Source organism: Pteropus vampyrus, unplaced genomic scaffold (genome assembly GCF_000151845.1).
Source record: "Pteropus vampyrus isolate Shadow unplaced genomic scaffold, Pvam_2.0 Scaffold53, whole genome shotgun sequence".
NCBI lineage: Eukaryota > Metazoa > Chordata > Mammalia > Chiroptera > Pteropodidae > Pteropus > Pteropus vampyrus.
This window is the reverse complement of record NW_011888834.1, coordinates 67,994-82,130: the sequence shown is the minus strand read 5'-3', so window position 1 is coordinate 82,130 and position 14,137 is coordinate 67,994. Positions and strand designations below refer to the sequence as shown.

At 35.3% G+C, this 14,137-nt stretch overlaps 1 protein-coding gene and 1 pseudogene across 2 annotated transcripts in view; both read right to left on the bottom strand.

Moving 5' to 3' along the window:
• Nucleotides 1-14,137, bottom strand: part of GLRA3 (glycine receptor alpha 3) — a 133,544-nt gene that overhangs the window by 110,470 nt on the left and 8,937 nt on the right. The window lies entirely within an intron of this gene.
• On the bottom strand, nt 10,644-10,759 carry LOC111739759 (annotated as a pseudogene).

Genomic DNA, 14,137 nt, shown 5'->3' with positions numbered 1-14,137 from the left:
TTTTCCTTTTTATGCATCTGTGCATCCTGGAAACTCATAAGTGTAACTGGCACTCAGTTTATCTAAGTTGGTCCACAGAAGGCGTAGGCCTGCATGCAAATATCAAAGCTTCACTTAGGGAAATAAAGCAGACATTCTGAGCACACATGTGTTTAAAACTGATATATTCAAACTGATGTTACTTCCTGCAGATTGTCAATCATCACATCCTCTCAGCTCTGTCACTCAACTCAGAACATTGCCAAACCCTGAACCTTTGTGGTCACCACCTACCTGCTCTCAGCAGTATCAAGTTATTAAATTCTTCCTGCTAGCTTTTCTAATAAGTGGTAAAAATGGAGCTTAGAGCTATCACCATTAAATTGTTGACAACACATATATATATATTTGGTGATTTTGTAGGCACAATTTTAAAATTCAGTATCAGTGATAATGTGAGAATGAGATTTCTGAAAGCATTGTATCACAACTAACAGCACTTATTAACTATTCTAGAGGTTCGATCTAGTTCTGGACATTCTAAGTCACTTACCTTCCCAATGATTCCTACTCTGTCTTTTTTGCTTTCTCCCTAAACAGAAGCTTCTCCTCTTCCTGTTCTGTTGGTTCCATATTACTTTCTGACACTTTATCTCTGTGTTACTTGTCAGCTGAACTCTCTGCCCATTGTGATCTCTGGAAAGTTTTTTTAATGTCATCATCATCATCATCATCATCATCATCATCATGAAAAGAAAACACCCATTACCTTTTCAATAACTAAAATTTTCCTCTACCATACATTTTAAATAACTTGATCAAACTACTTCATGTATTACTGCAAGTCTCTGGTTAATTGCCAGGATTCTGAAAAAGCTGGTGTATTTTTTGAGTTTTCTTACTGCCCTTATGGAGGAGAGAATTAATGGAGATCTGTACTCCACTTGTTTTGCTGACATACCACGCTGACGGTGTCTTCCTAGACTTCATTTTTTTTTTTTTTAATTATATCTGTACTTTAAAAAACCACACTTCAGCTTTGTCTTGGGCTGCTGCTCCTCCTCCTACTCTTCCTCCTCGTCCTGCTCCTCCTCCTTCTCCTTCTCTCTCTCTCTCTCTCTCTCTCTCTCCTTTTTACCTTCCCTCCTTCCCTCTCTCTCTCAGAACCTGATATTGGGGGATTTAAAGCCTCTGAGAGAGAGAATGAGAAAGAGAGAGTGTTAAATTATCAACATGGCAAGTGTTACTAGAGCATTTTCAAAATTTGGCACAATAATAGCACAATAAAGAAAAAAATGTTGAAGGACAGAAATGAAATTAAAATTTTTACCGCATGCCTACAATTTTAGCAAAGTAAAAGTAATTTGATTTCTTTAGGCAGATAAATGCTAAATTTTAATGATAATAATTGTTTGCATTCATACAATACTTACCTTCTAAAAAATCTGTCTTTTCCTATACTTTTTATTAACCTACTTTTAAAGTAATTTTTTTTCAAATGTTACAGACGAACATTAATCTTAACATGGAATAAGAACATTAAAAAATAACATCTTTTTATCTCATAGCAAGTAATCATGTATCTATTGTTATAGGTTATTATAAAAGTTTGAATAAGGTATTGAATATTTTCCAGTAATGGAGATAAAGATGTCCTCTGTATATACCTTTTCTTTAGTTATTGCCCCATACTCAAGCAGTGGTAGGGACTGGCATGCTAATGGCATGTGATGCTTGCACTTTCTGTAGTATGTCATCATGTTAGTTAAGAACCCCTGGAATTCTGGACACCTATAGGAAGATAACAGGGTTAGACAATCAACATATAAGAAGATATTCTGTGGTTGATGTAATATGATTTATCAGTGGTTATTTCTGCACTTGACTTTTTAACATTATGAAGATGAATAGAGTAGCAACTGTGTGCTGTGTTCTACCTGCTTCCTCTGCGTATAGCAAAGATCTGAATGGAAACAAGAAGATTCACCACAATCTCTCCAGATCATTAGTGAGCCTCTGCCACCAAGCATACAAACACATACTTGCATTGTCCCAAATATTTCAAATCATATCACCAAGCACTATTTACTCTCAGTACTTGAAATTATGTAAATAATTAAATGATAAACACAAGATTACTATTGTTTTAATAAGAGGAAATAATTCGTGATCTTTTTTAAGGTTAATAATTTATTGTTAACGTTTGTAATCTTCATTTCTTTTGACATATTCAAAAAACATCAATTGGGCTACTCCAATAATCAAGCCCTCCTGAAATTGATCTGCCATTGGTACTTAAAAAAATTTTTTTTTAATTTTTCAATTACAGTTGACATCCAAAATTAGTTTCAAGTGTATATCATGTGGTTAGACATTTATATAATTTATGAAGTGATTCCCCCTGATATGTCTAGTACCTACCTAACACCACACCTAGTTATTATAATAATATTGACTATATTCCCTACGCTGTACTTTACATCCCATGACTATTTTGTAACTGCCAATTTGTACTTCTTAATCCCTTCACCTTTTTCACCCAGCCCCCTAAACCCCCTCTCATGTGGCAGCCATCAGTTTGTTCTCTGTATCTGTGAGTTTGACATTGAGACTTTTAAAATTCCATTTGAAATATGTTCTTATTGCTAAAAATATTTGTTTCCAAATATATTATGCAAAGATCATGACACTTGATTTACAAGCAATGGGAATATATAAAAATTCATTTTATGAGTGGAAACTCCTTCATTTATTTATTTAACAACCATTATTAATATCTTCCAAACAGTCTGACATCATGCCTGGAATAGTTTAAAAGGGAAGAGAATTTTATATATTTATATAACTTATATATATAATATTCAGAATATTTAACCTTCTTAAAGTTTACATAAAGGTTAAATAACCTTTTTAAGGGTTATTATAAACCTTTTTAATGACCAACCTGCTATTGAAATGGTTTCTACTAAAAATATAAATTTTTATCATTTATGCAATTAGTAAATAAAATAAGCTTAAGGAAGGAAAACGCAACACCTCTTATTACTACCATAGTCTAGGATGGAAGATATTATATCACCAGTAAATAATCTTAGGTGAGCCATTTCCACAAAATCTATTAAAATTACATAGTCTCTAAAATAACTGTTATTTTTACAATTAAATATAGTATTATTTTAATACTGAAACAAAAATAATTTACTATAAGTTTAAACATGAAATTATTTATAGTTCTTTTGACATGGTGCTTAAAATTAATAAAATCACTAATATAATTTAATTATTGAATTGAGAAGAATACATGAAATACATATTGGAATGGGATGGAGTAAGGATAAGGTAAAAGAGGACAAATTATTTTAAAAATACAATACCCAAGCTTTTATAAGTTTTTATAAACTGAAAGAAGGTTGTTAAAAATAAAATCATGGTGCATTTTCATTATATAAAAGTAACCTTTCTCATGCCAAATGTATTTAAGTATCTGTTGAATGTTGAAACGGTGAATTTTGAGTTCTCGTATAATTTATTAGGCATAAAGCACTAAACTAAAGTATATAGAACACAGTTTGAATCTTTAAAGTGTTCACAGGTCAGTAGATTACTTTGTCTGGGCCCATCTGGGATCTACAGAGAAACTGTGGGGATTATCAGAGAGCAGGAGCTAGGAAGGGAAACTACAGTGAAAAGAATGATTGGCTGGCTCCCTCCTTCCTACCACTGTGAACAAAATCTTCACGCATTATAATGGAGATTCACCACCAAGCTCTGCAGAATGATGCCTATTAAAAAATAAGAAAATTTTGAGCAGAAAACTATTCCAATTTTCTTCGCTAGTTATGTTTCCTGCAGTGACACATGAGCCATCCAATAGCTTCTCGACAACTGATTTTATTTCTAAAGATTCACAACTTTGACTCAAACGGAATTATCAGCAAAATGACATCGAGTAATTGGCTAAAAAGCAGTTCTACATAGTCTATCTCTTCCTTTCCTGAAAGGAGTGGAGGTTGTGCGTATGGAAAGACTATCGCCTACACCTTTTGCTCTGGTATATTTATCCTAGGACTTTCTTCCTATTACACCATGATCTGAGATTTGCACCATGGGAACATGTGTAGACCGTCTTCAGAGAACCATAGTTATTTAAGAGAGTTCAGAATAATACACACATATTATAACTCTGCATGACCATTCTGGAATCTTACTCTAGTTTTTAAATAGTCAACTTTATCTGTACATATATATTCGAACACATTTTTTTTAAATCATTATAACTCAGGGTAGGAGGAGGCAGTGGGAAGAAATCTCAGATTAATTTAGAATAAATGTTGGAAAAGGCAAGCCTTATTTTTTTTTTTTTTGTTCTAAACCTCCTACTTTCAAAAACGCTGTCATATTTATAGCAAGTTCCTGAGGTTAGCAAGTTACTCATGATCAGTGCTTTTGAAAGCAGCTTTGAATTTTTTAAAAGTCTTTTATTTATGAAAATCTCAAAATCCGTGTTAATGTGCCTGCCTCCCACACTTGGCTCTTTTCTTCTGTGCTGTACCATGTACTGAATTTACTATTAACTTTTCTTGGAAACTGTGTGTGGGCTTAAACACATTCCCATCAATGAACATTTCTTTTTTAATTTAAGTATTTTATATATTCTTATTTCAAGACATGCTACTTGAAAGTTTAGACTTCAATTTCTAAGAGGCTAGCAGAAACCTATTTTCTTAAACATTGAAATCAAACATCAAAATTTATCAAAAAGCCCCTTCTCCACCTCTTCCAGCCTCTCTCTTCCTCTTCAATGAGACAAAAAAGTACAATATATCCACTTTCAAAGGATAGAAATAACCACTAAATATAGATGCTGTTAAGGTGAGTTTAATATAATTGTCAGTACTATATACCTCTGCTAAATGCACCTTAAAATTGAGAGAAAATGTGAAAGTTGTAGGTAGGAAACATAATGTGGGTTTGAGACAAGTCTTGGCACGTGGGCCACAGACTTCCATGCATCTCTTTTCACGAGTTGATCTGCACACAAGGAAGGGTAACCTGGAAAGAATAAATCAGTGCCCAGAGCCCTTACGCAGAGAAGGTCTGTGGTATGATGGAGAAAGACCATGTACTCTGCAGCTGCACAAACCAGTCCTTCAGGGTTACAATTCCTTGTGGAAAAAAAAAAAATTTATAGTTATTATTTGGAAATTTTTGAGTTGTAGGAAAACAAGCAATTGATGTTTCTAGCCCTAGTTTGAAAACTAAAACATAGATTGCAAAAGATGAGCATTCTTCCATTTCTTTATAGCTTTGGTCTCAATGAGAGAACTAAAGAGAAACTGGGATGTCTGGCAACAGATGAAGTTTTGAGCATTTCACCTGTAAGCACAGTGCCTTAGAGAAGGAACCATTGTTTGCCATGAAGACACAATGCAGTGAAGCAGGCTTTACGTTGATTATGTGATATTGTTTTAAAAGGAGAGCAAAGTGGAAGACTATAAAAGGACTATTCTACTAGACTATCTCTGGAAACTCAGAGAAATAACTAAAATTTAACTAAAAATCTTTAGGGTACTAGGATCTTGATTCTTGCCACTGCGGGCAACGTGTCAGTGAAATATGATTATCATCTTATAAAGTGATCTCATTTCTACCTGCAGTTTGATGGGATGTAGTGTAAACCCTGACATTGTTTTTTTCTTTTTGCAATGCAAGTTCCTGACTTAAGCTTTTATTGCTGTGGCATCCATTACAAAGAGGCATCCACTTCAAAGACTATCTTGAATAAACACATTGCCAATCACAGGACTAGATAAAGAGGCTCTTTTGTTGTAGAGATCTAGCTTGATTTCAGTAATTGACCATTTGAGCTACTTATTTGTTTTCTTGTCCTGCACTTTAAATTCCTGCTCTTCTGTTTTAAGCCTGCCAAACCCCAGGCCCCTATCCTCAACCCCAATAAGCGCAGAATCCCAGACCCCTGTCTGCAAGCGCGATCTCTCTCTCTCTCTCTCTCTCTCTCTCTCTCTCTCTCTCTCTCTCTCTCCCTCCCTCTCTCTCTCTCTCTCTCTCTGCCTGTTCCTCCCCCTCTCCCCCTCTCCCTCCCTCTCTACCTGTGGCCCCAAGAATGCTATGTAATTTCCAGGTCTCAAAAGTAATAAACCTGTATCTTTTCAAAGTCTCCTAATGGTTATTGCTGAAGAGCGTCTTGCAATTACACTAAAAACCAAAAGGATTGGTCCACTTGTAACATTAGTTTAGGAAGAGGAGATATCTGTGGGAAGCTCCCCAGGGCCCTGGTGAATGACCCCCAGGCATTTTTAGCCAATAGCATTACTATGAATAGACTGAGACCTGAACAAAACAGGAGGCCTGGGCTAGTTTATTTACCTAACGATAAAAATAATAGTTGCTTCTTGATCTCTCAGACACAGGATTCATATACATGATACAATTTAATTCTCCAAACGACCTCACTAAGTAGATATTATTACTTATATATTATAGATGAAGAGTCTAAAGTATAGGGAATGTTTTTACCAGACCACTCAGATATTAAATGTATAAGCCAATATTTTAAATAAAATTAAACTATCCACCGAAAACAACTAGACAAGGTTTAAAAACTCTATCCACTGGAGAACTAAAAACAGTGAAAAAATCACATGGCCAGGAACTAAGAGGAAAAAAAAAAAAAACTCACAGTAGTGAGCCAACTATTTAGAGCTACATCTCTCTTAGGGGTGGTGATAAACTTCATAGTGGCTGAATGGTTAACAATCTGTGTACAAGTTTTGAAAGCTTTATGGATTTAGGGGGACAAAAATTATAATCCAGGACACACCAAATGGGTGAACTCCTCTGATTTGGTTTGAGATCTCAAATAATTACATCTTTTGAGTAAGAATGAACCAGAACTATAGAAATCTTAGTTGTAGGCTAAGCATAGCTTGGACTCATCTCAATTTTTGAAACTGGAATAATCACAGATTGCTAGCAATCTAGTACTTTAATAAAAACAAACATAAATCAAACTCCTGCTCTTCCCCATACAAACTTGTTCCTTCTTCATCCTTTTCAAACTTGGTTAACAGCCACGCCACCTTTTCGTTTCTCAGGATGAAAACCTTTGATAACCCTTGGCTCCTCTCTTTATTTCATGTATCACATCCATTCCGTTGGCCCTACCACATCTCATCATGTCCTCTTCAACGTCCGTGGTGTGGTGCAAACTGCCGCTAGCCATTACCTTTGCCTTGGATGCTCACTAGTCCCCTAGTCATCTAATTAACTTCTTCTTTATGATCTTTTGAGCATCATTTCCTCAGGCAGCCTTAGCTAGAATATTTCTCAAGTCTGAGTCTCTCACTGGTTGCACTTGTTATATTTGCCATTGTTGTTTTTAATAGGATTATTCAATCAATGCCTATCTCCTACCTTGTGGGATCTGCTACTGAAGCAAAAATCATGACTGTTCCATTTAGTTTAATAGCCCCAAAAGTAACCCGGAGCATCCAGAGTAACTAACTGAAAAATATCTTTGAAATGAATTAACTAAATATAATGATGGAGAGGTCAAACGTCAGAATATGATCCTCCAAACCTAGCAATAATTATCTTATGAACACTAGAGGGCCCAGCCTTTCTCTCTTGTCCTTCTACCCAAGTTAGGAGCGATGCTATTGAATAATCAAGGAAGATCACAGAGCAGGTATTTGTTTAGAAAGTATCTAGAAATAAGGAAAAGTCAAGATATAAAAATCCAAGAGTGTAACTTAAATCATCAGTTAGTTATATGTCTGAAAATCATCATTTAACGGTGGAACTGGAGAGTTGTTCATTGGAATGTCACGGGTGCTTTTTTAACGAGGCCTGATGTTGCACGGCTGTTTACATTCAGTGCTTACATAAATTAGTGCTTGTTAGAGGTGTCTATGTTCGGTGCTTGCTAGTTGTCAGTGATAAATCATATATCGTTTGTGTGTGAAGTGTTAATTAATATAAGGTTCCAGGTAGAGAATGGGGTAGGGAAGGAGGACTCTGTTCCATAGTAAAACTAGGTGACAAAAGATTAGATAGTGTAGTCACATGAGGTTTCTTAACTCTAACCTTTACATAATCTTGTTTGTTTTATCTGTAAAATTTATTTCTATCATAAAATCATTCATTTTTACTAAACAGTTTCAAAATGTTGTGCTTGAAAATCATGGTAATTTTTCTAACTTCTATGAAAACTGTCTACTCTCATGGATAATATTTTACTTCTTTATAGTTTGGGGATCCGCTTATTTCCACTGAAAGAACAAAAAGGCCATCACATAGCTAATTAACTCACTGATTTGTAGCTTCTTAATGACATTTTCTTTAAAGAAAACTAATTAAGTGTTTCAGATACATTGGAAATCATTTATACTAGACTTCATAGTTCCTAATTTGCATTGAATGCACAAGTTAATTAAATGGAAGTCATCATGGTACAATGGTTAAGGCTCCAGATGGACAGCCAGGAAGCTTGCATTTTGTTCCAGTTTTGTCATTAACTAGTTGTTTTGCCTTGGGCAAGCCAGATATTCTTTACCAGTGTAAAAATGGAAATATAAAGTGGCACACATTTGTCACAGATAAATTTAGTAAACCAAATAACAGTCTATACATAGGTTTTGAAAAATGCCAAGTTCTTAAGCCAGTGCTTGGATTTTGCATTTGATACTGTGACTCTTTTGTTCAGGCATATTTTTTAAGTAAAATAAAGAGAAATTCACTCAAACTAATTTATATAGAAGGGTCCTAGATGGTTACAGTAGTATCTCACAGAACCCAAGTGTAGAAATTATAGGCAACCATAAAGAAAGACTAAGCACCATAGAAGAAAATAATCCGATTGACCTATCCAAGTTCATGGATTAAACTTATGGTTGAAACCACTTTAGCAAGAGAGGTTGAAGTGTGCAGTTATAGGGGCCTTAACTGACACACTAATTCACTCTTTTTCCTTAAATAACTTCTATCAGGAGATTCAGTCTTTCAGAACTCAATTATTAAATAATATTTAAAGCAATTTGGGGTTTATATCATCCTCTGTTTAATAGTTTTGTTTGTTTTCATATTCTAATAAGATTTTAAATAATTCAAAATAAGTCTATCAATTTGTCTAACACTCATTATACATTTCTAGGAGTGGCTACTGAAACAGTAGTCCAAAATTTCAGACAGGAAAAGACTGAATGGACAAATACAAGAGAAAATATCTTAGAACCTGTGGTATCCTGGGAAGTACAAGAGGCTAAAAGAATATTAGTCTCTGGAATAGAAACAAAGAGTGTCAAGATAACAAATGAGGCTGGAGAGAGCTATTATAGGTACCAGACCATGCAGTGCATTATAGATCATATTATAGACTTTTGTCTTTATAGCCCCATTTGGAAACAAGTGGTCAAGGTAAGAGCCAAGGATAGTTTAAATAATTTTAAAAGCGAAGGGGTTGGAGAAGAGTAGAATTCTGAGAAAAAGATAACTAATAAAATCCACAAAATTTACTGATGGTTGGTACTGAATGTGAACAAGATGAATGTCTCAAGCGTGACTGTGATGATTTTAAAAATAGTTACTCAAATTTTTCAACACTCTTCCCTTCAAAGAGTGGAGCCCAATTTTTCTACTCTTGAATGCCGGCTCTATAAAGTGACTTGATTATGGTATGTGAATTCTGTAGTTAAGTCATAAAACACATTGCTGCTTCTACCTAGCTCTCTTTTGGATCACTTGCTTTTCTCCCAGACAGACAGTCAAGTAGGTACATGGTAGACACTGAGGTCTCCTACCAATAAGATTCACCAACTTGCCAGTCAGTCGACTGAGCCAACTTAAAACCAGATTCTCCACCCCGGTTAAGTCTTCATATGATTACAGCTGTGACCGATATCTTGACAGTAGCCTCATAAAGACCTTGAGCTAGAACGCCTACTTAAACTGTTCCTGAAATTCCAACCCACAGAAACTTTGAGGCTAATAAATATTTATTATTGTTTCAAGCCACTGAATTTCAGGAAAATGTATTATGCAGCAATAGATAAGTAATATTTTGACCCGTAGCTTTCTGGCTTGAGCAACTGTATGTATGGAAATATTATTTACTGATACAGGACAGAGTAAAAAGAGAAACCAGGTTTGAGAGTTACAAGAATGAGTTCAATTTTGGACCTGTTGTATTACAGGAGATTTTGAAACATCTAAGAGAAACTTATCTACTATAATAAGTTATAGGTACTGAGAAACCAAAATTTGCAATATCTTACTAGATGGTTTATTTAAACATTTTAATAAGCATGCTGGCCCCTCAGGGCCATCACACTTGCCATGCCTTCTACGTAGAAGTCTCTAGTGAACCACACTTATTGCTCCCTCGCTACCTTCAAGACCTCACTCATATGACGCCTTCTCAAAAGGTCTGAGTCACTTAACTAAAAATGTCTTCCTTGTTACATTTTCTCTCTTCTCTTTCTCTTCTCACATTTTCTCCTTTCTCTTTTCTTTATAAAACCTACTTTTTAAAATACTACTTATTTATTTTAATGTTTTCCCCTGCTACAAGATAACTTTATAAGAGCATAGAATTTTGCTTGTTTACTGCTATATCCCCAAGATCTGGAATTTTTTTTTTTTATATATGCCTACAGCACCTGGTCTTCCTAGGTGGTCTCCCATCCAAGTACTAACCAGGCCCGACCCTGCTTAGCTTCTGAGATCAGACATCGGGCTTGTTCAGGGTGGCATGGCCGTAGACCATGGACTGTGGCTCCACTGGGGCGTGAACCCAGGACCTTCTGCGTGTAAAGCAGACGTGCTAACCGCTACCCAATGGAACCACATCCAATACCTGGAATATTGATTAGCAAAAAGGAGACATTAAGTAAGTATTTTTGGAATAAATGAATAAATAGTACTTGAAATATGTTACCAGAGCAATAAATAATATATTTTTTAAACCAAGGAAATCCTTGTAATAATAAAATAGCTTGATATGGAACTTAATAAACTTTCAATAAATCATTTATTTTTCTTCTTATTTTCATAGAAGTTAGGTCTTCAGGAGAGTCCTTCAAGTAAGGATATGTTTCCCCAATGATGCTATCTGACAGAGTCAGAGATAATAAAAGCACCCTTTATTTGATTTAGAATATCACGGTCTCCTTGGAAAGCAGAGCACATAGAGTCTTTGTCTGATGCTACTTTACATTTCCTCTCAGAGAAAAAGCATCTTCCTTGAAAAGATCGGGTGAAAGTTGTAGCAAAGACTCCCCTGAAGTTTATATTTTATTTATTTATTTATTTTTGGAAAAAGTAACAGTTATCAAAAGTACATTTTAGAAGGAAACCAGCAGAGCTAAAGAAGGCTGCAAACCTGTGGAATTTAGGAGGTGAAGAGATGAGACAGTACGCCCCAAGGGGAGGGGCAGGTTTCCAGTCAGGAATGCTGTAACCCTGAAGTTTATATTTTATGTTCTTATTCCACGTAATACATTTTTATTTAATTAAATTTATTGGGGTAACACTTTAATGAACTTCTCTCCCCTTGAAAGAAAACAACTTAGAATGGGCTAGCAGTATAACACCTCTAATTCAAACATTTTTTTATTTTTAAAAAAATCTTTATTTCTTTATGTGCACATGTATTTATATAAATATATGGAATATGATCCAGAAAGAAACATGTCAAATGATTTCAGTCATTATCTCTAAGGAGAGGAATAGTACAGCAGTGGCGACCAAAAAGAAGTTTTGATTTATCTGAAATATTTGGATTTTTATACTGAAAACGTAATCATTTATTACCTAAGAAATTAGAAATAAGTAAAATTCACATAGTTTGAAATTGATTTTAATTAAGTGCCTATAGTGATTAAATTCGAAATTATAAATATAGATTTGTGGTTGTTAAACATCAGTTATCACAGCAGCTGCACACATGGCTTTTCAAAACATGCTAGTTACAGTCTAAATTCATATAGCAACATTCAATGGGAAATGTGTTGTCAATATCACCTTTTTTTGGGTCAAATTAGTGAAATAGTACTTGATTTCTTAAAATGACTCACCAACTATAAAATGTTTCTCATAAATATTGTTGCCCCACTCTTCCTTTTTGGAAGGGAAATTCTTTCTTTTCTCTCTGACTTATTCAGAATGACTTCCTCCCTTAGCCTGATTCTAGACCACAGGCTCTACAGATTGTCTCCTATTCTAATTGTGTTCACTCACCACCAGTCCCGCCACCCCCAACACACATGCTCATACCCAGAAGGCATAAAGGACTTCACCAACTCTAAACATTTTTTTCTTAATTAAAAAATGATCAGGGAATTCGATCTGATCCTGAAATATTGTGCTCTTGGACAATGAACTTAATAAAAATACTAGGTTATCAACAAAACCAAAATTAGGAAGTAATATCTTCTTGGAATAGTAGACTTCGCCTTTCCTTCAGTCAGAAGGGTCAGGGCACTCATTCTAGGAGTCAAAATAGATGCCCTTCAATGACTTCTTTTTAAATGTTCTTTTTTATTTTATCAATGACTTTGCCCCTTCTTGTCTCTTCCTAAGCATTTCCTAAGCCATTGACTTCTTCCCTCCAGGGTATAAACAAGTTTAAATCTTCCATTTTAAAAACTAAACTAAACAAACAAATCAAGAACTGCATACCTCAATTGTGTTTTAACTTCTCCTTCTAGTAGCTTCTTAAATAAAAGGAATCTATATTTACCTTTTTCTTTAATTCACCAACGTTATGCAAACATATTTGGACATGGATTTTTATACCAAAAATGCCCTTGAGAGGCTACTAATAATCTTCTTCTATATTTCTTTTTGTTTTTGTGGCATTTGGTATTATTGATCATTCTTTCATTTCCAAAACTCTTCTGTCAGGTTTTGTGACATATTCCGTGTTCTTTTTTTGTCTCTTACCATACCTCCTATTTTTTGTCTCTTACCATACCTCCTATTTTTTTTTCCAGTATCTACTTCTGCCCATCCCTTAGAGGTTGTTGTTCTTAAAACAGTGCTTTTCAAACCTGAATGTGCTTATGAATTATGAATTAACTGCAGGGCTCAATAAAATACAGATTCGAGTTCAGTTAAGTCTGTGGTGGGATTGAGAATTGCAGTTCGAACAACCTCCTGGGTGATGGTTATTTGCTGGTTAAAGGACCACATTTTGAGTAGCAATGCCCTAGACAGGGAAGGACTTTTCACATCTGCATGTGGCAGTGATTGCAAGTATGCCATGATATGTTATCCGTAACTCAGCCAGCAGTGTGTGGGATGGGGCCTAGGGCAGTAAGAGCCAGGCTTGGTGACTCAGTGAATCACCAGGCTTGCTTGTTTACCCCAGTGGATTGAAACATCCATGTGTGCTCAAGTGTAAGAAAATGAGGGAAATCCCTGCCCCACAAATCTAGCCATCTAATTTCATCTACTTCCAGGTTCTGTGTTGAAGTTTTCCATTAACTGGATACCTCATAGGCATCATATTCACGATACACGTCTGGAACTTAACTTATGATACTTTTCTACATAGTTGTTCCTCTTCTTTTATGTTCTGTTCTCATCATGACACTATTTTTGCCCAGTTACTAAAGGTATAAATATGAGGATTGTCCTAGACGATTCTCCCTTTCTTCACCTCCAATTAATAGACAAGTTTTATGTTTTGTTTTGTTTTGTTTTGTTTTGTTTCTCATGTCTGTTCCTTTCTCTCCGTTTTTAAGATATCCTATTGCTTTGACTGTGCACTACTTTCCCTGATGCCTGTTTTGCTTCTCCTCACAGTCAACAGATTTCCTTTTCAGGTCTCCATATTACTTCTTTAGCGATATTCCTGAAACACAGACTGATCGTGCTCTTTTCTGCTTATAATAGTTCCCTTTGCTTCAGTTAAAGACTGAGTTCCATGGTACAGAATACAAAACGTGAGCTGGCACTTCTGGAACTCCCTCTAAAGGGACTTCCAAGAAGTTTAACATGCCACTTCTATTTACAACTTAGTGGCCAGACTTAGCCACATGGACACACAAATCTGCCGGGGAAACTGGGAAATCTTTAACCTCTTGGAAGTGCCTTTAAAGAGAAGCTTCTTCCTTTTTTCTGATGGCTAAAAGCAGCT